This window comes from Zophobas morio, unplaced genomic scaffold (genome assembly GCF_036711695.1).
Source record: "Zophobas morio isolate AGI-343-1 ecotype UQ-CSIRO unplaced genomic scaffold, CSIRO_AGI_Zmor_V1 ptg000012l, whole genome shotgun sequence".
NCBI lineage: Eukaryota > Metazoa > Arthropoda > Insecta > Coleoptera > Tenebrionidae > Zophobas > Zophobas morio.
Genome location: NW_026972117.1, coordinates 15,835,330 through 15,862,889, shown reverse-complemented (window position 1 = coordinate 15,862,889; position 27,560 = coordinate 15,835,330). Strand labels below are relative to the sequence as shown.

At 33.8% G+C, this 27,560-nt stretch overlaps 1 protein-coding gene across 2 annotated transcripts in view; it reads left to right on the top strand.

The window, feature by feature from the left end:
* Positions 1–27,560, top strand: part of LOC135127902 (epidermal growth factor receptor) — a 158,849-nt gene that overhangs the window by 60,955 nt on the left and 70,334 nt on the right. The window contains exon 2 of one of the 2 annotated variants that reach the window (XM_064054580.1): positions 24,211–24,595. The exons of the other annotated variant lie outside the window; for it this stretch is intronic. The gene's annotated coding sequence lies outside the window, so the exon portion shown is untranslated. The remainder of the gene's footprint in view (positions 1–24,210; positions 24,596–27,560) is intronic. 2 annotated transcript variants of the gene reach the window in all.

Below are 27,560 nucleotides of genomic sequence, written 5' to 3'. Positions count from 1 at the left end.
ATATTCATATACGCTTTAACTGTAACGATTAAAATAAATTAGGTCTACCGTTTCCGTCTGTCTGGCTGTCTGTAGATTTTTATTAGACATATAACTCCGAAACTACTAGACCCATTGTTGTTAAATTTTATATGTCTGTTAGCAGTATCGTGCATGTGATAAAACCCTAACCAAAATATGTCTAATCATCCTCATTAACAACTTGATGACGTCTACTCAAATTGCTTCATAGTAAATCCAAAATTTTATAAATAACTGCTCTACTTATGGTTTATGAATCCGCCTTGATTTTTTACCCTTATCCAAATTGTATATGCAGCTTTTTTCTTACACTGTGATTGGTAATATATTTATTTGTTTTAACTCATGAGATTTTATTAGAGAGATCCAAAACTACGAGACTGATTATTGTGACATTCTCAACTGATGTCAGAAATCTAATATATGGTAAAGCATAAACCAAAATTTGTGTATTCGTCTCCACCAAAAACTTCATGACGTCATTTCAAAATTTTGACAAGTGAATATAATTTAAAATATGTAAAATAATATATCTCTAGATCTGTGATTTGTTAGTCTCTCTGTAATCATCTATTCAACCCTTCCCAAAACCTGATCACGTCATTTTAAAATCAGATAAATACATCTCACTTAGAATTTATATACGATGTTGATTTTTCAGAACTGTTATAGAGAACGTTTCAGAAAATTAGTAAATGTTATTGATGAAACCAAAGACCCCGAAATTCCAGATGTACAGTACATATCAAAATCAATGCAATTATCCCCACTAAAAAATTGATGACGTCACCACAAAATTTATTAAAATCTTACTTTTAGCATAGCGTTTTTGAAAGATTATTCAGTTATTCTGAATAAGTTGACCCTTTTTTAAGCTCTAAAGCTCTGAAACCTTTATAATGTTACAAACAAATTTGTCGTAAACCAAATGTACTTTTAATTTAGTTTAAATTAAAACTGGTTTAAACTAAAATTACTGATTCATCATGTGGTCTGTTTCTTCGATTATAGTTAATTTTGAATCCAATGGTGTCAAACTCAGCTTTATTATTTGTAGAGGTTATAAGTTTTATCTGTAGCAGACTTTGAGAAAAACTTAAAAACCAAACCGCTTTAAGCTAAACCTTGACTTCAAGATCTTCCAAGAATTTCGCAACATATTTCGCTCCACTTATTCAAAATGATGATGCATAAATTAATAACTCGTCGAGTTTAAAATAAACGCAAACCTCATCTATAAATTCCAAATCATACTCATTTATTTTGAAAATAAAAAGTAAAAATGACTCGATCCAGTTTCCAGTGCGAAAAATTTAATCAAACCAACCACATCCTTAAACCGACTTCTCGAACAGGCTCGACAAAATTTTCAAGAAAAACAAGAATCCGCCATTCTCTCCCATATCAGTCCAATCTAGGCTTGTGGTTTTATGGTCTGGACGTCAACCAATTACGTCCATGGCTCGTACGTGATGAAACAATGCAATTTGTTGGTTTTGTGATAAAATCTCTCGAAGAGATGCTGCGATACCAGCATTTTCCAGACGAGAATCTTATCCTGCCCTCATCTATTCATTTTTACATTGGCGGATGAGATCCGAGATTAGGATGAAGCCACTTGTGTCCAGAGGGTGGGAATGCGTCCAACCACTCGACATAAGTGCACTTATTGACGCTATTGGCACGGACACAAAGAATTTTTGTAATGAAGAAGCTTCTTGAGCGCGAAGGGGTGAATGAATATTGATGAAGTGGTCGCTTGATTACAAATTTGATTTATTTTAATTAACTGGTCGAATTATCGGTTGATAAATTTTTGATTTAATTAATAGCTACTGGAATTTAATAAACTCGGTTATCTGGATGTGTGTTATTAATGATTTTCCCCGCTACTAAAAATAACTTTGATATACGACGTGCTACAGTCTAGAATTTTAATTCTCTCACTTGTTATACCAAAGCGAATCGACAAGTCAGGAACCAGTTTGATGAATTATTGTCATTAAAGTTGATTATATGAATACTCGAGCAAATACCAAAGCGAAATATTCTGCATCTTTTTCGCTCAAACTTTTCTCTAGTTTTATTTTCTCGGAGAATGGTAACCATCTAGTCCATCATTCATTCTCACACTGCTTTATTCCCGTCTCACCTGTCTTTTATGCGTTCTCCCACCATAGTCTGATTGGAAATTACAGGTAGAAGAACTAACAATAAAGCAGAGATTGAATAGATTCGTAATGCAATGGACACAATGGAAGTATATGAGGCCTTATCTGCGAAGAATAAAGAATGCTGATCTCGAGACCTTGTCTTTCGTCTTTGTCATTTTTTCATGTTTTTCTTTATGCTTGGTTATTATGTGAATACGTGTGGAAATTAGATTATTATTACTATTATTATTTTTAATGAAGTTACTGGAGAGAAAAGAAATATTACGGCATGGTTAAGGTTAACAATACTTCTTGGAAATTTGTACGTGATTATTTAGTTTACAAATTGATAACATTGTGTTTACGTACTGTTTTTATTAGTGTGTGTGGAGGTATGTAGGTAGTGGTGTGTAAATATTTCAATAGATAGAATTTATTTTTCAAATACTCAAAGAGTGAAGATCGTTAATTCAAGCGTATTATTTTCTGTTATAAAAGTTACCTTTTTGAAAATTTTGCGCGATTATCTGCTATATTTACTACGAGAAACATTCAAGTTTTAATTTCTTTTCAATACCATCGTCTTGTATTCATAAAATTATAGATGACGTGCTGATAATAAAATATTTTCAAACTAAAGGTTAAAATATTCTTAAAGAAGATAAGACCTTTGGTTTAGTGTTGTTGTTGTTTAATTTTTGTCACGTTTATTAACAACATCGTTTATGAATATAAAGCAACTACATGAGTTTAGAGGTGGTGGTTATTTTGACGTCGATATTTTGATTTATTTATCTTGAAAACAACAGTAACAATGTTTTCGTAATCACCATATTCCTTGACATACTTATAAAGTAGAATACCCATCAAATTTAAAAAAGTGCAATGCTGTTTAATAATGGGTGATTATTATTATTAATGATTGAAGCAAATTTTTGTGTTGGCAATTCTGAATTATTGGCAACAGTGATAGCATGTCAGGTCACAATTGGCAATTTTGACATGAAAGAGTGTTACAAACATGATCAAACAATGAAAAATTTCATTTTGACATTAAGGCACGTCACCATTAAATTTTAAATATGCTGCCAACCTGACAAAAAGAATCACAAAAAAATTCATTCGGTATTTACGGTTAAAACTCTACTTTATTTCTTGGGCGTATAGGTGTCACTTTGATGAAGGTCCATCATGTTTTGTTGGCGGTTTAGAAACATGGAAGTTTCTATTTCCGTCTGTCTGTCTGTAAAAGTGGTGTCAAATTAGGTGTACGTTGATCAAAATTTCTTTGCTTATCTCTACCTTTACTTACTTGTGGTTTAATAATCCATCTCTATTTTTTACTTTACATAAAAAAAAATGAGTTTAGCGTTAATGTGGCACACTACTTGAAAATTTTATTAAGACCCTAATAATCGTATCTTTTCCAAAAATTGTTGAATAAACTTTTATTGAAATGTGAAAGTGTTTGTAGTAAAAATGTTTATAGATATAGTTTTTTGAAAAATAGCTGTTTTCAGAAAAATTGTCTCTTTTTCTTCTTTGATTTTTATTGCCCAAAAAAATAGAAGACAAGAATATAATTGACCAGACACGAAACGATTGGCATAATTTTCACAATAATGTGGGAACTGATACTATAGTGAATAGTGTTATATTAACAAAATCTGGACAAAAAAATTATTCATATTTTTTGTCTTAAATTGTATTCAGAGCTTAAGATGATTCCAAAAAATAATTCTGGGAAAATAGTAGGAGCTATCGAAGACATGAGCTCTAAACTAACTTCTGGAAGTCGAAATCTATAAAATAATGTAATGACATTCCTCAAACACCTCAATTTTTTAGAGAGTACGTCACTTGCCAAAATCAGTCTTATCTTAACAGGTACTAGCCCCGCCCACCCGCCCTCTATTTCCTTAGAGGGTATGTCATTTGCCAAAATCAGTTTTATCAAGCAGGTACTAGCCCCGCCCACCCGCCCTCTATTTTCTTAGAGGGTATGTCATTTGTCAAAATCAATCTTATCTTAGGAGGTGCTAATATCTTTAGTTAAATTTCGGAAATTGTCGAAAATTGGACGAAATTGTCACTGAAAAATTTTGCGTTTGTAAAATTGCCAGAAAGTTCCCAAAAAATAGTGAGATATAGATTTTGTCGTATAGATTCCAGAAACGTAGCGTATTTATGCAAAATTTAAAAGTATACGGTTCGATCTTTTTTTTTAATCAAAAAAAAATTACAATATTTCAAAGGGCAAAATTGTAGAAGCTGTCGAAGAAATGAGCTCAAAACCAACATCTGCAGTCCAAAATCTTAAGAAAATGTTTGTAGTTAAATTTCGAAAAAGTTGTCAAAAAAATCCCAAATAATTTTGGGATATAGATTTCATTGTACTAATTTCAAAAACATAGGGTGCTTATTTTAATGCCTTTCTTATTTTTGACGCAAAATTTTATTTAAAAAAATTGTGTGGAACATTTTGGCAGTTTTTTTTGGTTCCTACTTTAACTCCCTCTTCCTGACTTCTCGAGCTAGTGTTAAATTTTGGAAACAACTTGAAAAAAATCTCGGATACCTTGGTTGTTTTGTTTTTACAAGCGTTTCAAAGAATCTTGAAGGCTTCTAGTGTGTTTGTTTTTTCAGAATATGAAAGAACTTTAAAATCTTGTGTTTTATTTTTCACAGATTTTGACAAAATATCGGGAACCCTGGTTTTTGTTTTTGAAAAAGTTTGAAAGAATCTTGTAGGCACCTATTTAGTGTTTGCTTTTATTAACCCCTATGGCATTGGGGCTCTCAAACGCATGAACCGACTTCGATGCGATTTTTTTCTTGTTTGACAGCTGGTTTAATCGAAATGGTTCTTAGCCATGTTTGATGATAATGACTTGCGAGATCATTATAATATGGTTCGTGCGTCGTCCGTTGCAGCAAATGTTAACCAATTTCAGACTTTTAGGGGTTTATTTTTTGTTCGGGAGTTTTTAAGTATTAGTACTCGATAATAATATGAACCTTGTGAGAGCCCCTTGTGTTATATTTTTTAAATAATTTGAGAAAACCTCCTAAGCCTCTGGTGTTTTGTTATGTTGTACATTTGACAGAATTTGAAAAATTCTCAGGAACCCCTTGTTTTTTTTTGCAACAAATTGAAAACAGTTTCAAAAAATTTGAGGGTTCGTGGCCTCTTTTTTATATAAACTTCGGAGAGGTGTCATAATAAAAAAAATGCAGACTTAAAGCATAGTATTTGCTAAGGTAAGACGGATTTTAGCACATGATATACTCTCTAAGAGAATAGACCGTGGGTAGTCGGGATTAGTATTTGAAAAGATAAGACTGATTTTGGCACTTTTAACATTTTTCACCATTTTTCAACTATTTTCGAAAATTAGTTGAAGACATTTTCGGCTTCGTTTCTTCGGAATTCCAACCGGTTATTCCAAAGTCGCCAATTGAAATACAATTATTTTTAAACTTCCGTCAAAATCGCTCGGTATAAATTTTTTTATGGCATACCCGCTAAAAAAATAGAGGGTATGTGGGCGGGGCTAGTATTTGTTAAGGTAAGACTGATTTTGGCACATATGACATTTTCGACCGTTTTTCCGCTACTTTCGAAAACTAGTTGAAGATATTTTCTTGTAGTTTTCTATATCCAGAAGTAATTTTCGGCTTCATTTATTATCTAAATTTTTTATAACTTTCCACTCCCACCCGACAGAAGAACATCATTAGCCCTACCCACCCACCCTGTCTTCTTCTCAGTGATTAATTTGATCCGATCTGAATAAAATGGATGATCTTATACTGAACAGAAATAAAATTAGTCCCCAGAATGGGAAGAGGGAGGGTGGGCGGGCCTAGTATTTGCAAAGTTAGGATTGATTTTGGCAGATGACATATCCTTGAAGAAGATAGCGGGCGGGTGGGCGGGGCTAGTATTTGGTAAAGTAAGACTGATTTTGGCACTTTTGACATTTTCCACCATTTTTCAACGATTTCCAAAAATTTGTTAGTTGGAGATCCAGAAGTCATTTTCGGCTTCGTTTCTCCGGAAATTCCTATCGTTTTTCCAAAATCGCCAATTGAAATATAGCAGTTTTTATAGTTTATTCATGTTCTTCGACATGAAAATAAACAAATAAGACTAAAAAAAAACGCATTTAGAAAAAATAATAAAAATTCAATAATTTTTTTAATCACTTTTTTGTTTTCTTTAATTTTTCAATTACCTTAAGTTGTGAATTTTAATTATATTTACTCAGTTTTTTATAATCTTCCTTTTTCAAGGATTTTAAAACGTCCACAACTATGGAAATCCGTGTGTGTCATCTTTTCATTTTTATTTACATTGGTAAACAGTAATAATGTTAATTCTGTTTCTAATGTTTACATTTTAATATTGCTAATAAATGTTTTGTTATACCTCTTCTTAAAATAAAAAGAAAATTGGCTTTTTTGTTTTTAAAAATATTATATTTTAGTCAGAGTTCAATTTATTTTGATTAAAACTGCATTTAAAAGGCCACAGTATACATTATACTTATTTTTGTAATTTGAAAAACCCTATAAGAATTTGAACATATTTTATTACCTATGTTGCAGGTTTAAATAACTTCAGACCTGCTGTTATTATTTTTTGTGTTTGGTTTTATTATTATCTTTCTTTGCTATTTAATAAAATTAGTAATGTTTTAGAAACCTTTTCTCGATATTATTTTTCTGTGACGCCATGATTTTAAAACGGCAATCACAAATTTTTAAAAGATGATCCAAACTTTTGTTAAATATTCCTAGCCACAGTAACATTAACGGAATTCCGTATTAATTTGAAGTTCCAAGCATGGTAATAAATTCAAAACGCACGACGGCGCAGTTTACCCTTGCTTTTCAGACTTTAATCTGTCCAGTTAAGGCGTATAAAACAATAGCAGGTTTTACTTCGTACACTTATTGTACGGATGGATTTTTAAACTTTAGACTTTGATTAGTGATGTAACGGTTTGAACTCAGCATGCGACACAAGTGTAACACATTTTCCACTGTCAGACAACGCCTATATTAAATGGAATTCTATTTGTCCATATGTTGTATAATAACAAGCGACTGTTTATTTGTTATGAATATTTAACTGTAGCACATATGAAGACAACACTTTTGTATAACGACAAAATTCAATAACTTTTTTGAGTAAATAGGAAGTAGTGGAAATCTGTTCAAGCAGTTTATTATTCATAGATCTGGATTTTTGATTTGCTTAACTGTTCTGTATTTGTATAAAAAATAGCTGTAAACTTTTTTCCAAAATATGCAATAATAGTTGCCGCCAATTTATCTTTCCTTGCTTTTAGTTCGTCCATCTTCTTGTTAACGAATATCTTTCTATATAGCACTAGCACGTCCCAGCCAGACTCCCCAACAAATTATTAAAAAAACCAAAGCCTCCTTTCGTTCCTCTCCGAACGTGACTGAAATCCACAAAAACCCGCCACATGTCGTTCCCACACGCATTTTTTCCAGCGCTACTTTCCCATACGGCCCTAAATTATGGCCCAATTCTTGCATTTCTCCATTTTCTCAAGGGGTTTAGATGGGTGTTATTAAAACGTCTTTTGACCCTAGTGAACCACTCGACTCTTTTTTCGACTGGGGTCTGGTTTGTGTCTTCTATCTCCAGTGAACGTCTTGAGCGCGCCTTTCACATGGTCTTAACGAACTTCTTTGCGTCCCAGCGGCCATCAAAAGTTCATCAACGGCCGAACAATGGAAGTTCTGTTATGTACGTTTTTAATAAAGTGCCATAATCGAAAGATCTATGCAAAAATTCAAATCCGTGAACGATTTAGTCCGGGCCAACAATGGCCGAGAAAAGAAAGAAACGATGCTGCGGCTTTTGTGATTGAAATATCATACATTGTTGATGGATGATTAGATCACGTGATCGCGGTCGACTTGGGGAAAAAGTGAGTTCGGCGGTCGGTGGAATCAAAAAAACCAAAAGTCACGACAAAATTCCAAAAATACGCAGCCAACTTGATAGGTCATTATCTTCGCTTTCGCACCACTTTCCACCTTATCATCCTCCTTCGTTTACAAACAACGGATTTAATGCAAGGTAATGCAGCATTTTGCAACGCAATCTCAAGTAACCAGATAAAAGCTTCTACCGTTACGTCTTTGTCCTTCACATTTCTATCGTTCGCAATTAGAAAAAGTGACAATCATCCTTTACTATCCCACTTCTGATTCTAAGGTTCGGGTTCATCGCCGATGTGCCATTGTCTCAAAAACAATGGGAGTCGTGGCAACACTGTGATGAGAAAGTGTACTTAAATTTACGCTTGACGGCCCCACAAGGTTTGTCCGGACTTTTTGTGTTCACATTCGCGAGTAATAGTAAATACAAGGAAGTGTTGAAACGTGTGGAAACTTCAAGGAAATGACACAACTGGCTGCTTTTCCAGTTTAAGTGAGCGCGTTATATCAAATGCAATAAATTTAATCAATTAGCGCTAATCGGAACTAATCGCTGATTGTCGATAATCCTCATCTCAAGCAATTTAAATTTAAAAGTTTAATTCCCAAGTTTGAGAGTCAGGCGCCCTCTCGTGTTGAGAAGGCGAAGGTTATATTGTGTCGGTAATACAGGATTTGATGATGGACATCGTTGGGTTCTGTATTACCGACGGTTATTCTAGTTCGACGTGTTAGATACAGATGGCGCGTAAGAGTCAAGGTTGTTATTAATCGAATATGAAATTATGTCGTTGCATAACGGTTATTCGGTTATTTTATGTTCTTTTTTTCTAATTAAGTTCGTTACTTTAAACGACTTTTTTACGTGTAAGTTAATAAAGAGGGAAAAGAGGGGGCATGTAAAATGTTATGCTCATTAGTTGGCTATGCAATGTGGTCATTATGTGTTAGATGTTTTTATTTAAACTATTAATAATTATTTTGAGATTTTGTAACTCGATTAGAAAGTTTTTCCACTGAAAGTGGATTATGTTGTTGTGTAAATAATTGCAATATGCAAAAGTAGGAAATTGTAGCTTGAGATTTTATTTTACAATTTTAATTTGTCGATTAGTAATGCTAAACGACCAGTGTTATTGTACTTCAAAGGTAAAAGTTCACAGCAGGTTTGGTTAATTAATTTTTTAGTTTTCGCCATGAGAGGATTTATATTTTAAGATTAAATATAATACGTGAGTTATTGTTCTAGAGGTCCGAAGATATTTATGTTAAATGTCAATATCGTGTCAGTTTAAATTTAAAATGGTAAAATGAGAGTGTATTTGCAACCAGATCACTGTTCTAAAAAAAAAATCAAGAATATTAAATATTATCTGTCATACTTCAAATGCGACTTACGACAAACGGCAAATAGTCGAGTGTCAAAAAATGACAGAATAACAAAACATATACATCTCCAACTTGTCAAAAACAATTTATAACTCGTGTGAAATATTAAAAATGTCAAAAATGTCGTATGCAACCACACACGTAAAATTACTAAACACCTCAATTCAAATAATATGCACATTCGTTAAAAAAAATGCAAATTTACAAAAAATGTGTTGAATATTAAATTTTTTAAATGTAAAATAAAAACAACCTGAAGGTGGATTAAAATCTAAATTAATGGAATTAATTAAACTTTATATACAGGGCGAATCAACGCTCATTGATTATCGGGATAGGAAAAAATCACCGACCAAAAATAAAGATTTTGAGTTACTTAATATCTTAATAACCCAAAATTACCGCGTCGAAGTGTGTTTATTTTAAAGTTGATTTTTCGTTTTTTTTTTTAATAAACGCATTAAAATGCGGAAGCAAGTTAAAACGCAGAAATAAAATACATACTGATCCATTGAGAAACTATTGAGATATGATTATTTGAAAATTATAATGTTTTAGAATAATTTTATAAACACCCTGTATGCTAAGATTCAATTTTATTGATACCACGACAAAATGCATACCTTTGTTTATGTGTCAATAAAATGCTGATTGTAACATAGATTTTAAAAATAATACAAAAATACACAGGGATTCCATTGAAAAAAAATGTATATTGCGCCCGAAAAGAAAACACTCTGTATAACTGAAAAGTGCTCTCCCGTTGCCGTCTGTCTGTTGCCTATATCGATATGCATTGTATCATGTGACCGAAAAAAAACCTGTCAAGTGTGCTTTGGATTTTTTTTAATTTTATTGCTAGCATTGGCGATTTTTCTCATTTTACGTAAGTGTCGCGTTTATATTTTGAGGCTACGTAAACCAGTGTTAATGATAACTCATTCTGTATCAAACATAATATCAAATTGACAATTTAAATAACGCCAGTCATTCAAAAGTAATGATATTGCCAACATCTTTTTTTAAACAAATTCCAAAGCACACTTGACAAGTTTCATTTTTTTTTTATTCCAAAGCACACTTGACAAGCTTTTTTCGATCATATGGTATTATGTATATTCTTTTTTATTGATAGAGATTATCACAAATAAAATGTCGCAGAATCCAATTGTAAAATTTTTCAAAAAAGCTTCAAAGGGTAGAGAAGTTTTGCTGAAATAACACTGGACCAACCAATTTTTTCTAATCTGTTTACTATCTGACATGCCAGTTTTTTGAAAATATGAAATTTAAATTGTGAAAAAATGGTATATGTCAAAGTCTGTAAATACCGCGTGATTGGAAATGACTGAGTCTGTTGGCAATCCTGGATTTTTAGTTAAAATTGGTATCATGATGTTTTCTATAATTTCCGGTTATTAGCTGTCAAGATTGACAGTGTTGACATTTTGAAATGCCACAGAATAAACTCTGTTATACCAACATAAACGCAAGAAAAGTCACACGGTATTCAAAAACCTCATATATATGTCAATTATTAGAAATTTTAAAAGTGAGAATCACAAATACTATTTTAAATGAAAAGCTTTGTCATTAGTTGAAATTAAAAAAAAAATAATTTGTACTAATATGTCAAAATTGTCATCTGTCAAAAATCGAAGATTGACTTTATTAAGTCTTTAACACCTAGAGTCAGGTAACTGCAACAAAAGTTTCGAAAATGTACTTTGTTTAAAAAAAATATGTCGTTTACTTTTTTTGAAATATTAGTTATTGAAAATTTCATATAAATTGTCGCCACATTTAAAGTACTTTTTTCAAAAAGTTCACCAATGCAATTTCTATCAAAAATATGCGTGGAAAAGTAGTAGCTTTAGTGATAAATATTGAGAACTGTAGACAAAAAGGAGTTAGGATTTAATTATGTCAAAGATGACGTTTATTGAATTACCTTTCATTTTTGACATATGACGTGACAGTCAGGTATTGCAACTGTTGAGTATGATATATGATACATCTATGTTCCTCTATGTGATAATGAAGTTATTTATTTTATGTAAATACAGAGATTTAAAAAATAATCATTATAAACCAAACTGGCGAACTCATGAACGTTTTCAACTATACAGAGTGTGCTATTTTTGTTCCGCAACATATAAACAACAATGTTTTTAATGGAGCAGCCTATATATTATTAGTGGCCGCGTTGTAGGTTTTACAATCATAATTCACTTTTGCGACGCTGCCACGTTATTTTTTTAGCTATGAGGTTATTTTTACAATCTGTGTTACAATATTTTTATGGAGATATACACCAGAGATACTCCCTTTGGAATTGAAAATTTGAATAGCGCGGCGACGTCGCATTGGAATTTCAAAAATAGCTAGTTTAAAGCTTATGAACAGGCCGATGAGAATATTTAAAAATATATAGGGTGTTCTACTCAAACAACCGTACAAACTTTGCTCTGTGTGCTTTTTTTATTTTAAATACTTATTTAATGAGATCTCGAGGACCACGCGCTTAGAGTGACTCACCTGTATATCTAAACAAGGTCAATATGATCCTTTGGGCAACCAATTCAAAATAATTGCGCTTTTCTTTAAGAAATCGCTTTTACTAAAAATTATTTTCAGTTAGCGAAAATAGCTATCAACTCAGATAAGTAAGTGTATGACGCTCGGTTTTAATTTTGACCAGTTTGCCAAGCAAATAATTTTTTGTCTCTCAATTACGAATACCATCAAATCATAATCTCTTCACCCAACTTTATGGCAGCCGTAAAATCATCCAAACTAATGAAAGCCTATCCACAAAACTTGACGGATACATCATAAGCTCGATGTAAACCGTCGATCTTACGACGGATATTTTTCGCCAATTAGCGAACGATGAGGAATTTGTGCAAATGAATTCCTAAAATTTACTAATTATTATTTTTTACGGCGCGGTTCAAGGATAGAGGTGCTGGCGAGCATTCCTAACGGCAGGTACAACACCTGTTTCAATAAAAATTGTGTTTGTCAGAGACTGGTTGTTCGCGTGATTCCAAGAAGTGTAATTGAGCAATTTACACTTACCCTGAAGAAATAACGATATTTTAAAACAGTACTCGCAGAAAATGCAAAGCAGCGTTGTTTGAATAGTACTAAGAGGAATGTTTGCGAAATTATGCTCTTACTGGAGTCTTGAACCTCCGTCGTGTCTTTGTAGATGATAACGTCGCGAAAAATGGTGTTATTACACGATCTTACCTTCTTGCAACTGTTGCAGGATTGAGTTTCACATGAAGTATTGTAGACACTGATAAGGGAAAAAGTCGTGTCAACATGGATAGGTACATAAAACGGGGATGTACAAAGGAGTAATAGATGTTTAAATGTTGTGCGAAGAAAAAACTTCTACTGTGTTATTTATTGCTTCGTGTTATAATAATTATAAATGCATGGTAGTGTTTACTCATTTTGTAGTCGTCGCGTAACTAAGTTAAAAATAACCTTACGGGTGGTATGCAAATATGCCTTTAAAAATAAACAATTAATTGCATTAATTATGAAAACTGAATAAATATGTAGTTAAAACCTTTCAGGTATGAGTACGTAATTATTTTAATTAAGCGGGTTGTTTATGAGTGTTCAGAAAAGTATCCTCTTTCGTTGTCCAATAGTCCTACCATAGCGACATAATATTTATGATTTTTGTTAATTTACGAGAAACACATTCCAAAGTAGTAGTTAAATTAAAATGTCGGTCACCCATTTCCGTTATATTTGTCTTGTATCATGTGTTGTCCGTCTGTTGGCGATTTTATTAGATATCGTTGAGACCACTGAATTGATTTCTGTTAATACATTACAAGTGTTTATCTAAAACTATGAAAATCCAACTTAAGATAAACTTCTCTGGAAAGTATTTAACCTACGTGCCGCTGTCCAGCTTGGCAGATTTGAAGGCTAGAGTGTGTAATTTTCTCAAACATTTACAATACAGGACCAACTTACTTCAGTAAATTTACAGACACATCATTCTTCTCTGAAACGCGAATCATCTTCAAAATAGGAGCGTCATCGTTACATTCGTTACCGTTGTGCTTTTAAAGTTCGAACGATCGTCGCTAGATGGAGCACCCCGTGCAGCTTACACAGCCAGCTTCGTGATACACTGATGCTCCTATTTTTTATTCAACATGTGTCCAAAACCACAAATTTGCAAATAATGTCGGACATATAGCCCAAGGACGATTTTTATGCCCATATTTTTTCGTTTTATTACTCGAAACTTGATAGCAACAATAGAAAAGTCCTTTCTCCTATCTGATGTTGCGAACTCCTCGGAATGCGGCTTTTACAACCCAACAAAAGCAAACCACAGCGCGAATAACCCCGCATTAAAACCTCAATAAATTCCTCCAATGGTCAGTAGTAAGTAGCGTTCAGTTCTTGTAGTGAGTAAAGCCATCCTCAGCGTGCGTCGGGGGGACGCGGTGCGGAAGGAAGGTCACGGACGGTCGGTCCGAACGCTCCATCATCTCTTCCGTCTATCTCCTCACACGTCCATTACACGACCAAGCTCTCCCTCGCAGGGCCGGATTTAACCACACGAATATCTTGTTTAGTTGTCAAACTATTTCTAAAATGATTTATTTTTATTAATTATTATGTATCATTAAATATAACTTACCATGAAAGTGGCATTTTCGGACGTCAATGTGTCTATTTAAGGTCATTGTTGCCAAAAAGATCATAAAGAAACATTATTTATTTGGAGTATTAAACTTATTCAGAAATTGATAATTTTGGCGAATATTTATACAAAACTTATAAATTATCAGGCGCGGATGGGACCCTCTGGAAATCGGGAATATTCCAGAGCCGTGGTACATTAGAGCGTCGGTGCCCGAATCCAAATTGGAAAATTTGGGCCTCTCAAGCGCCTGTCTAAATTTTTCCGCGCTTGTTGAGGAGGTCCCACCTGCCCCTAATCACATTTCTCCGAGATTATTTGAAATTACTTTAAAAACGTGACAAGAGATCCCCAAGATTTTTTCAAATTACTTCAAAAACCAGACAAGGGATCCCCAAGATTCTTTCAACTACTTCAAAGACAAAACAAAGAAATGGGTCCCCGAGATCCTTCACACTACTTCAAAAACCAAGGCACAAGCGTTCCCCGAGATTCTTTCGAACTACTTCAAAAACAAGTGATCCCGGAGATTCTTTCAAATTACTTCAAAAACAAAACACAAGGGCTCCTCGTATCGCTTTCAAACCATTTCAAAAACAAAACAAAAAATACCCCCGAAATGTTTCCAAACTATTAAAAAATAAAACAAAGGGATTTCCAAGATTCTTCCAAACTAGTTAAAAAACCAGACACAAAGGGTCCCCAGGATGCTTTCAAACTACATACTTCAAAAACAAAACACAAGGGTCTGCGAAATTCTTTCAAATTACTTCAAAAACCAGATAAGGGATTCCCAAGGTTCTTTTAATCTACATCAAAAACAAAACAAAAGAGGTTCCTGAATTTTTTTTTAACTACTTCAAAAACCAGCAACAAGGGGCCCCGAGATTTTTTTTAAACTACTTTGAAAATAAAACAAAAGTGGTCCCCGAGATTCTTTCAAACTACTTTAAAAACCAGGTACAAGGGGTTTCCGAAATTATTTCAATCTACTTCACAAATGCAGAACACGAGGGTTTCCCGGGATTCTTCTAAATTACTTCAAAAACCATATAAGGGATGCCCAAGATCCTTTCAAACTACTTCAAAGACAAAAAAAAATGTGTCCCCGAGATCTTTCAAACTAATTTAAAAACCAGGACACAAGGGGTCCCCGACATTCTTTCAAACTGCTTCAAAAACTAAACACAAGGGATCCCCAAGATTCTTTCAAACTGTATTTCAAAAACCAGACACAAGGGTTCCCTGAGATACTTTCAAAATATTTTAAAGACATGTCATCATGGGTAGGGCTATCAGGAAATCTGGAATTTTACAAAGCAGCCAGTAGCCGTGGTAAAATCCAGATTTTATATCAGGAATAGGTCTAAATTTTTCCCACGCTGGTTCAACAAGTCCCATTCACCCCTGTTGTATACCTTACCACCATACGTTTTTGTTGTAAATTGTTCAAGCGGGAACAAGTTGATTAACCATGCAATTTTGAAAGAGTCTCCCATTCATCGATTTGTGGTAATCTCTGGAGTTACTTTTGGGATTAAATAAAAAGTTACATCCTTCTAAAAGACCTATATGATAAACCGTTGTAATTTTGCTGGGATTACTGTAACTCATGTTTGGTCGAGGTGCACAAATGTTACATCGACTATTAGCACGTTCCGATAACAAGAATCTGCGTTAATAGAAAATAAAATTCGATTGATTTTGTCTCCACACTCTGTATCTAAATCTTACAGCCCTCTCACCAATTTGTAATTTTAAATAATTATGCTCTGAGGTAAAAAAATTCATCAACATTGTGGTGATTCACTCGACGATGATTATGTATTTCTTCACTATAAAAATTTTTTTCTCCATCTGAAATAAGCAGAACAAGATTCTACTCTTGAGCGTGAAATTTGTGAGGTTAGGTGCCAATTATTTCAGAAGGTCTCTACACTGTCTCTAATTTTTAAGAAGCACATGTGCTTTTATTAACAAATCACAGATGGAAGTAGTCATTTGGGCGCCTTAAAGTGACTAGGTAGATCTATTATTAGTTTAAAAAACTTGGCAAATTACCTGGCCTGTATTTGGAAAGAGAGGAATATAACGTATGTGCCAAAGAAGGATAGTACGAGAAGAGTAATTTCTTTGCCGTATGGCTGGTATCAATATCGAACTGTAAAAAAAATGCACCCTAATTACAAGTATACAGGAACGCCATAATAGCAGCAAAAAATACCTGCTGTCAAAAAATCAAATTGATACAACTTGACCAAATAGATTATGGATTAATTTTATCTAAACTGCATGAATTTGGCGTAAGCAGATCACAAAAACTTGGTTTTGGTTTAACTTGTTTCCGTAGGAAGATCAGGAATAGCACAAGGGTCAAACCTCGGTTCCTTGATGTTTCTTACTTTAATAAATGACCTTTCTTCGTCGGTATCTAATTATTAAAATGTATTGTTTCACTGGAGAACGCAGTTCACGTACAAAAACTTTTCAGTCAAGTAGTGAATTGGAGTTAAATAAGTAAACAAATTAGCCATCAATTATTATTATCGAAAAAGTAAAATTGTTTCCTTCAGTCACAAAAAACGTATTTCAATTACACCATGTATAACAACACGCTAACTCGAACCGACCAGATTACGGATTTAGGTATTTATTTTAATGTAAATTTTACCTAATTTTAATTACCAAGTCTACGAATTAGTTTCAACTACGTCATTCTTATTAGACTTTGTAATGCGTAGCACTAAATCTTTTGACTGCTACTGATATATATGTAAACAAAATATTCAGTTAATTTCGTTATTATTACTTGTTATCAGGTAGGTATTAGGTATATTGCTCTGTAAATGACTTACACTGTTGATCAGTAAACTTAATATTATTATTATTATTATTATCAGTGGAAATAATATTTAAAAATTCGCCCTGTAAAAATAAATAAATATAAAAATTACTTTTTAATCAAATCCCCGCTACGGCCCTGTCCGCCAAGAATTCGCATTTTTCCCGCTGGTCGCTAGGCCTGGCGTCGAAATTACCGCGGGTTTCGCGTTTGCCGCAGCGGTGATATCTCCGGCGAGGTCAAACAAAGCATAAACCGGCTGATCGCTAATGAACATTCTTGCGCGCCAGTGGCGTCCGCAGGCCGGGGCCGAAATCTCCGCAAACCAGTTTCGACTGTCACCGATAGGGAAAAAAAACTTGTTTACATTTCCTCGAGCGCACGCGCTTGCTCTTTTACTATGAGTAGTCTCGGTGACAACGCCCACTTTGATCCAAATTGCTGGAGCGGATGTTGAGGACGCAGCGGTGCCTTTTCCTTTTTTTACCGTGCGGAGAATCTGGGACGGAGCGTTTCCGGATGGATTCTTCGAAGGTCTGGTAAATTTGCGGTTGGCACCAATGCGTTTGTTCGTCGGAGGGGTTACTTGACAAAGATGTCATCTGCTTGTCGCGACTTTTCACGTCATGTCATGTCATGTCAGGGTGTGACCCCTTTGATGAACAAACGCATATGAAGTTAAGTAACTCTCAAAGCAATGATGCCAATCACGGATCATTAGGTACAGCCTGCTGCAAATCAGAAAATAAATGATCGCACTCAAATGCCAACAACACTGAAAAGGGTTATTTTATTATCAATGTTTCTTACATCGTAGGTGGCTCAAACAAATTTTAGATTGATCGATTTGCCGCTTGCAGTGTAGTGATCGATGTTAGAAAAATGTCACCAACAGGGTCACCAATGTAAATTTGACGTTTGAGAGTAATTGTTCGTTGTTACACCGTTTTGATTTTAATTGGTTAATTTATTATTATTTTTACTCATTATCAGTCTTCATTATGTAATAACGATGTTCTGAGTTGGCTAAAACCTTAGTTAAAGTAGCACAACGTACGTTTTCAAGGCTTTTCCTCAAAGTACATCAATATTCATTTTATTACAATAAGGAAGAATCAATCGTTAATTGCCCCATATCTTTCATTTTTGACAGTGACAGGTTGCCGATCTAACAATTGCGTAGCCAACGCCAGCTCGAATTCATCTTATGTGGATAACACGGGCTAGAACCTGCTAAAATACGACTGATTTTGGCAAATGAGATCCCTTTAAGAAAATAGAGGGTGGGTGGGCGGGGCTAGTACTTGTTAAAATAAGAGTGATTTTGGCAAATGAGATACCCTCTAAAAAAAGAGAGGATGGGTGGGCGGGGCTAGTACTTGCTAAGATAAAATTGATTTTGGAAAATGAGATACCCTCTAAGAAAAGAGAGGGTGGGTGGGCGGGGCTGGTACCTGCTAAAATAAGATCGATTTTGGCAAATTAAATAATTCCACCAAAATGTGAAAAGGACAAGATGTTGTCAGATTCATTCTGACCAATTTTAAAGTTTTTTTTGTGATATTATAAAATGAAGAAAACGATGGGGAAAGACATGGTATTTCCGAAATTATTTTGGATAATGAAAATCGATCGATTTCATGTTCACCACATTAATTAGTGAGTTAAAAAATGGGTGAAATATCGAAAGAAAAATTAAATTCTGAAGATCTGTTTTCAAGATTTTGGGCCCAAAGATTCTTGAAATTTTTTTTTACTGAATAAACAGTGCTGAACATGTGTCATAGTGTGTCATTTATGTATCATCCTGTATAGTGTATCATAAATTAAAACAATTAAAAAAACACTTCTTGAAATTTTTGAAAAAATAGATTTTTAGAAAAAACATTGAAAATTTCAAAATAAAAACCACAGCACTGGAGCTTGGAGCTCTTGATGGAGTGACAGCTATTTAGTAAGTAGACATTTAGTTGTTGAACAAAAGCGAATTATTTTAACGGTGTGTCCTAAGGTTTTTGTGTAAATATCCACGCTATAACTTTTACAGTTATTAATTTGCCCCTTGGAAGAAACTGGTGACGTCACTTCAAAATATTTTAAAGAAATCTCTCTGTAAATGTGAAACTTCATGCTTCTTGTTTGTTGTTTTAACAATTCGTTTCAATTTTTTGCTTGGTGTAGTTGGTTTGTCTTAAAAAAATAAGTTCAGATATACAGGGTGATCAAAAAACGACTGATAAACTCGATGGTACGTTGTTAAGAAGGCTCTGAAGAACTCGAGAAAAATGGCTAAAAAAATTTTTACACCAAACTTTTCAAAATATTAAACTTCAAATTTGTAGAATTAACTCTCTTAGCCAACTATGAAATTTAATATTTTAAAAAATTTGGTTCAGGGATTTTTTTAACCATTTTTAACAATGTAGTATCACGCTTATCCGTCATTTTTTATTCACCCTGTACACGTTCTTCATATTTTCAGCAAAGCACTAATAGTAATTCAGAGATTGCAATACGTTGGCTAAGATTGATTTCTTTAAACAATGATTAAATGAATCGTTGTTGGAAGAAATGTTAAAGTTTGTCCAGAATTATAAGAATTTTATGGACTCCCAACGTTAATGCGTTTTACAACCCTGTCATCAATTCTATTGTACAGGTAAAGAGCCTGTCAGGAGAAAGCCAATGTTTTCTGTACCTGAAAGATTTTTATGGACTCCCAAAGTTAATTTGTACAGCTGAAGAGCGTGGCGAAACGCTCTTCAGCTGTACAAATTAACTTTGGGAGTCCATAAAAATCTTATAATTCTAGACAAACTTTAGACTAATACACTTGGCATACTTTCAGCGGATGTTTAAAAACATATTGATTTATTTTATCAAATCTCAGAAACAACTCGTCTAATTTCCCGGAAATTCAGGAATGAAAGTAGTTCACATTCGGAATTATGGAATTTAAAAATAGATTTTAGACATTTCTAATTTTAACTGAAATTTCAATATACCCTTCAAAATTCGCTTTTTGTGATCCATGTATCGATAATAATTAATTCCAGAACTGTATTCTATAACTTATCAATTCCAAAAAAATGGTAAAATCATTTCTAAATTTTGTTAAAAAAGTTTGTAGTATGAATTAGTTTGTTTTATCTACTGGCTCTTAAATAGCTCATTTAATTTCCCTGAATATCTGGAAACACAGTTACGGGTGGAAATTAGTGTCACATTGTCCGTATCAAAATTAAAATATATATACTTGTCTTCAATGCCGCACCCTACCTACCTCCTAAAACATAATATGTTTGTTTAATAAACTACATATTAAGCTAAAACCAGTTTTTTTTTATTAAAATTTTCGAAACGCCACTGGAGACCTCAACAAGAAAAAGTGATGACGTCATTCGCCTAAAATTGGAAAAAAGTCCAAATTTATTTACGTCGAACCCCTCGCTGCTGAAGTCAGTACCAGTGCGTTAGTTGTGCTTCGGAGGTGAGGAAAGTTGGATGCAAATAACCACATATTTTAAAAATTCGTGAAAACTTTGGCATCTTCCACCTACAAAGGTAATATTCGAATATCATACTATGTATTTAAGTCTCGTGCCAACCAAGCGACGATTTAAAAAGTATAAAGCGTTCGTGTGACAAATCGAACTTAAGTTCAGAAATCATAAAAAAAAGAATAATTTAAATAATATTACCAATCCTTGATATCGTGTTTAAAATATTTTTTTTCTAAAATCGGACATTACTTTCTAAATATAGTTACCATTCTTTAATAAAATGGGTGAACATTAACATTCTTTCGTGCCTTCTTAGTTTTGCGTTAAATATCAAATAAAGTTCAACTAGCATAACTCTAAAATGTCATTAGATATTGTTTTCTGTAAATTGATAACATGTATAAGTATACAGGGTGGCGCCATAATATTTTCTCATGTGACAAATAATCCGTTTTCAAACCCCAAACAGCTTGTTATTTTCTGGATATTGTGGAACATTTTTACAAAGAGAAATAAGTTTTTGATTTTTTCTAGAATTTTGAAAACTTGAATTATCACATCAAAATGTAATTAAAAGTAATTTCCAACAATTTTTTGGCTTGTAGCTTGTAGGTATTGCAGTTTGTCTGGTTCTACTGTAATATCGTAGTTGTTTGAAGTTATTTTGTACAAATATTTAGAAAAACGTGTGTTTTTTAAAGTGTGTTAATAGATTATTTTTTATTTTGTCAGTGGTGTCACACTGTCTAGTTAGTTTATTGCTTCAAAAAAATTATCAACAACATCCCTGTTTACTTGTTCCACTCTAATATCTTAGATCTCAATCTGGAACGATTAATTGATATAAAACCTAAACAATTAATCCTCTATCTTGATTGAATTTATTAAAACTTGTCCCGGAGATTGCAAGTTCCGATTCAGTATTTGTTTTATCATCCAACACCACAATATCTGCGTTCTTCCGAATTTGAAAAAAGTTCCGATCAAATATTGACTGTCTGCATTTACAACCAACATCTGCTGAGATAAAAAAAATTCTTCGATTTTATTTACATCTCTTATCGGTATTGATTTAGGGCCAACCTTCGAAAAGTGTGATAAAAATAACAAACGTTAGACTTTTCACACTAAAACGCAATTGAGCGAATGTAAACAATGGAAGAGCTCGAAGTGGTCTTGGAAGATTCTCGCTGAAAGGTGAAACTTCGCCGGGGCACGTCTTAAGTACTGTTATTTAGGAAACTAATTGCGGTTGGCAATAATTACTTGTAATTTTAAGATATTGAGTCAGGTGTGTATCATTTTCTCACCAGTGAAAGACGTCATTATGTGATCGGCGGTGGGAAAAATTCCGTGATAACTTATCGATCGTGTAAATAAAAAGTTCTTCTACGACAAATATCGGCTATTGTTGATTCTTGGAAAATGGGAAGAATTTGTTGTGCTTAGAACTGTAGAAACAGGAAAATTCCTGGTTTGTGTTGTTTGTGAAAATAATAATTCAATCTTATCTACGGGTTACTAAAAATGTAGTTTAAAATTTAGCTTTAGTTTTCTGTAGCATCTTCAATTTTCTCTCTTCTTCGAGCGTCATTTTTCTACTCAGCAACAGTAAACCACTGAGATTATGGCAACATTGTGGGTGAACACAGGTTATCCTTTCACTTCTGCATGAAGTAATTACCGGATGAATCACTTCACACTTGCCCTTCAATCTCCAACGAGTACACATTTCGATATTCCGTGATCTTGCCAAGACCTTAAGGCTTCGTCCATCTTCCAAAGCCGTGAATCATCTTCGTGCTATGCGAAGAGAACGTTGAAGAATCCTGTTATTTAATTACTCGCCGGTAACAAGGAGAAGAAGAAAAATACCTTCCAAGAGGCGATTTCGTAATAACATACGTACGAGGTGTTGTTATTCTTGGAAATTTTAACACTTACATAATGTGCAACGCTGCAGTCGTGCCTTGTGCGAACGCATAAAATAATAAAACGTAAGAGAAGCAAAGATGAGTTGCTTTCTGCTAGGGCATTGCCCATACAAGGCGGCGATTGGCTAATTCAGGTGACTTAAGTCAGGGAATGATCGGGACGCCTACGTGATTACTAATTAGAGGCGTTACCATATGTGGTCATTTTTAGAAGAATGGGCTTCGGGTGATTTACTGTGGGCGCTGGAGCTTGACGTTTGTGGTCTGGGCACGGGTCGGGTTGTTTTTCAGGTTAATTTGCGATGTTTTGAGTAGTTTTCTGCTATTTTTAGCGGAGGTGTGAATTCGAAGGTGTTTGTTTGGATTCAGGTTTTGTGGAGAAGTAGGTGAAATTTACAGTTGACGAGACACACAAATCAAATTCGATGACAATCCAGTATAATGGTTATTTATGGCACGAGTGAACAAAACAAATTTGTTCACTAACAACTTAGTTGCACTGCAACACGAGTCGGACGAAAATTCAAACCGTTTACTATTTAAATCACGTAATTTCATTAGCATTTGTGATTAATGAAAGTTTTTTCATCCTCGACACCAAGTGTTGCTTCGGAAACCATATATTATAAACACAAGTGTACGTTTTAAGAGTAAGAAATATTTTTCGTAATTTTCTTTGACAAAACCGCAAGCAATATATAAGTTTTAGGAAAATCAGGTGCATGAGTGCTAATGAATCAACATCCTAAGTGTAGAGGTCACAGGTTAACGCGGTTATTTCTGTCCAAAAACTTGTTGGAGACCAGCTTAACATCCAAGAAAAACACGAAGAGATTTTTCAAATGAAAACATTAAAATGGAGAGGTATAACAATGACAAATGCACGACATCGATAAATTTGAAGAAACGCTGATGAATAAAAGATTGGGTTTGTCGTAAAGACGCGAAGGCAGGCCATAATGTGCCAGAAACTCAATTCTTATCAGTCTTTGGTTCAGTATTGTAAATATTCATTTTTGAGGGGCGTTCGGAATTTCATTCTGCATTATAAAGAAGTTTTTTAAATTTTAAAAATGTTAAACAAGTTTTAGCTTGCGTTGTCTTTGTCTTCGTTTCCAGCTTTGGTTTGGTAATTTGAAAAGAATGTATTTTTGAAAAATAATAACAACTTTTTTTTTATTTGTATATGAAAGAAGACGTTTTTCAGTTCAACAGGCAATTTTCCAAATGTAGGCCATTTTCTCTTCAACACGTAACAACATAGTTGACAAAACGCGTCGACATTTGAGTCAAATAAAAGTCAAAATAACATGAAATCAATATCGTAGACAATACCACACACCTGGTCACAATCGCGCCTGGTGTTTAAGACAACAATCCCATGCCTCCTTTTTTTCTCTCGGTAACAATTACAATTTTTGCAGCCAGATGACCAGAACGGCCACATTGTTCTTTCTTTGTCTTAAAATTCTGCACCTTTTCACGTCCACTTTTCATACTCTAACCACCGCCATAAATCCACCAAATCGCATTCCTTCTCCATTGTTCCAGCCGTATTGCGAACCAACGATCTGTACATACACCCATAAAACCCATATTCCATTACCACCACAAACTCGATTTTTTATGATAGTGGTGGCTCGAGACACAGAAATTTGTGAGTCGTTGTGTAATGCTGTTAACATGCTTGTTTTTGTTCCAGGTAAGCTGACCGCGTTTTTATCACTACAATCAAGACGTCCTCGGATGATGGACTGCGTTGGGACACCGTAAAACGTTTTGACTTAAGACGAGGTGCGATGGATGTGACGTTCATTAAAAAAATTCATAAAAATACCTTTCAACGAGGGATCATATGACAAACGGAGCCCTTTTTACGTTAGGTTATGTTTTTAATTGGTGCCGGTGCACGTGTGGCATTCCTTTCTTTATTATCAGCTAGACAATGCTGGATGTTTTATTTCTTTATGTTGCGTTTTGGAGACGTTTTATAGCTTGAATATTGGAGATTCTGAGAAGCGGCGATGGAGAGAAGCGCGGGACATCAAAGGAGGAGCGGATCTAGGAAGCTGTGGATTGTTGTGACGGTGAGTTTTGTTTTTGTTATTGTTTTTTAGGCGGTGGAGCGTCTTGCCATTTCCGAAAACATAAATGTAATAGACCGGAATTCGTGACAATAAAATTTATTAAGTCTTTCTGAGTATATACTATTTGGTGTGAAGAGTTTACGACATACAAATTACAAAACATGGACGGTAACAAAAAAAAGTACTACTACTTAGTATTTGTTATAATAGATGGTTTGTTGTTTCATCTCAAGAGTTACTGCTCCAATTTAAAGAAAAAAATATATATACAGGGTCATTAAATTAAATAATAATAAAAAAAATAAGACTGATTTAAAAACACTAGAAACATCGGCATTTTTTTCATATTTTCGAGTTAATGCCGAAAAAATACAATCGCTCTAAAATGCGTAACTCTCTAAATTTCATGCACTTTGCATGTATACTCTATTTCCGAGAAGACAAATAATGAACAAAGAAAAATTAAGACTTGTGTAATATTTATTGTGCCTATTATTATTAAATGACTTGTTTGTTTGTTATCATTACTAGCAAGTGTTACTTTCGAACGTATTTATTATAATACTTGTTTCAACAACAAATTAAATCTGCTGTTTTGTAATACCTATTTTTCTGCAGATCGTGTAATATTTCTAGTAAGCAATTTGCTTATTTTTTGCTGAGACAATCAGTTTATTTTTCATTGCAAGATATTTCTAAAATATTATGCAATGTCTCATTTAATTTGTTGTAACACATTTCCTATATTCTTTATGGTTGATTTTGTAATTCACAAAAGCCCGCAAAAACTTTTAACATATAATTAAGATCGTAATTCATCTCATAAATTTGATTATTAAATTGTTGGGTTGTTTTCGGTATAAAATAATTTATACAGGGTGTTCCAACTCTCTGGCAGCGAAAGACAAAATTCTTTTGACTGTCTGATAGTACGTATTCATTAAAGTCTTGAAATTAAATACTTAAAATTATTATTATTATCATTATTAAATAATTTTTTTATCAATACTTTTTTATGTAAAAAGTTATCAGATCGGGTCAGGTCAGGTTAGGTCTAGTCAGATCAAGTCAAGTCAAGTCAAGTCTGGTCTGGACTAGTGAGATCAGATCCAGTTTGTATTTTTTTCATGAAATGTGTAAGATTATAAAAATATAGTTCTTTTGTTTTTGATACCACTAGCTTTGGGTTGTGACGTTATGTGTTGCTTTCCAGGAAATTATACAGAGTGATCAAAAAATGACGGATAAGCTGCAAATTATTAATTTACTAATAACTAAATATTTATTTGGCAGTACACTCAAACAGATTAGAATTACGAAGTTATGTTGAAATTTAATACTTTTAAAACTTTGGTCCAGAAATTTTCCCAACAACGTACCATCGAGTTTATCCTGATTTTTGATCATCCTGTATATTTATTTTTCAATTTTTACAAGAAATTAATATATATAAGCAATCTTTTCGGTAGTCTCATTTTTAACAGATTGAATAAAAATTGAAAACTATAATATGATTGATAAGTTGTCTTTATTATGTCGCTGACACTTAAAAATGAAAATTTCGAAGATCTAAAATTAAATAACTCACCCACCGAAATCAGTCTTATCCTAACTAGTAGGTGCTAAGCTAAAACTGATTTTGGCAAATGAAATATCCTACAAGAAAAGAGAGGGTGGGTGGGCAGGGCCAGTGGCTGCTAAGATAAAGATTTTGGCAACTGAAATACCCCCTAAGAAAACAGAGGGTGGGTGGGAGCTCTAGTACCTTCGAAGATAAGACGGATTTTGGCAAATGAGATCCCTTATCAGTATTATCGTAGTAGCTACTAACACCGCCCACCCACACTCTCTTTTCTTGGAGGATATGGTATTTGCCAAAATCAGTATTATCTTGACAGAATACTAGCCCCGCCCACCCACCCTCTCTTAGAGGGTATTTCATTTTCTAAAATCAGTCTTATCTTGGCAGCCACTGGCCCCACCCACCCACCCTCCCTTTCCTTAGAGGGTATGACATTTACCAAAATCAGTCTTATCTTGGCAGCTACTAAATCCGCCCACCGACCCTCTGTTCGAAGGTATTTCATTAGCCAAAATCAGTCTTATCTTAGCAGCAACTAGCCCCGCCCACCCAGCTTCTCGTTTCTTAGAGGATATAGCATTTGCCAAAATCAGTATTATCTTGACAGTTACTAGCCCCGCCCACCCACCCTCTCGTTTCTTAGAGGATATGGCATTTGCCAAAATCAGTATTATCTTGACAATTACTAGCCCCACCCACCCACCCTCTCTTTTCTTAGAGAGTATGTCATTTGCCAAAATTAGTTTTACCCTAGCAAGTGGCGATTACCAACTTTTACAAAAAATTATCAAAATTTGGAAATATTACGAGCTTACTTTTATAAAATTACTTTGTTTTTGTAATCTACATCGTAAAGAATTTTTGTATAATTTTTTTGGACTCCCAAAAACATAACGTACTGAAAAATTAATGCGCCATTTTCCAAACACCGGGTATAACTCCATTTTCACGGTAACGTTAAGATTTCAAGATACATAATGACGTTCGTAGTTCTTAAAATAAAATGTAAATTTTGTTGTACTATTTTGAATTTTATAAACTTCAGCTATGAAAACACAGTATTTTTTACATTTTAGATACGATTTATAAGGAAAATTCTGAGATAACGTCATCACAATTTTGTGGGATTAACACATATTTCGGTTATCGTTTTACAATCTGCACGATATTCTTAAAATACTTATATCTACACTTTCACAATAATCTGTCCCATAGTTTAAAAAATTACTTCTATAAAAATGGGAGTCCTACTTTTTCAAATCCTAGGAGCTATGAAAAATTGAATTTAGGTTGGCTACGCTCGGAAAATAAAACACCTCTGTAATTATTTACACAGAACCTCTTTTGTGTATGAAACACAAAAACACTACATATAGAGTAGGT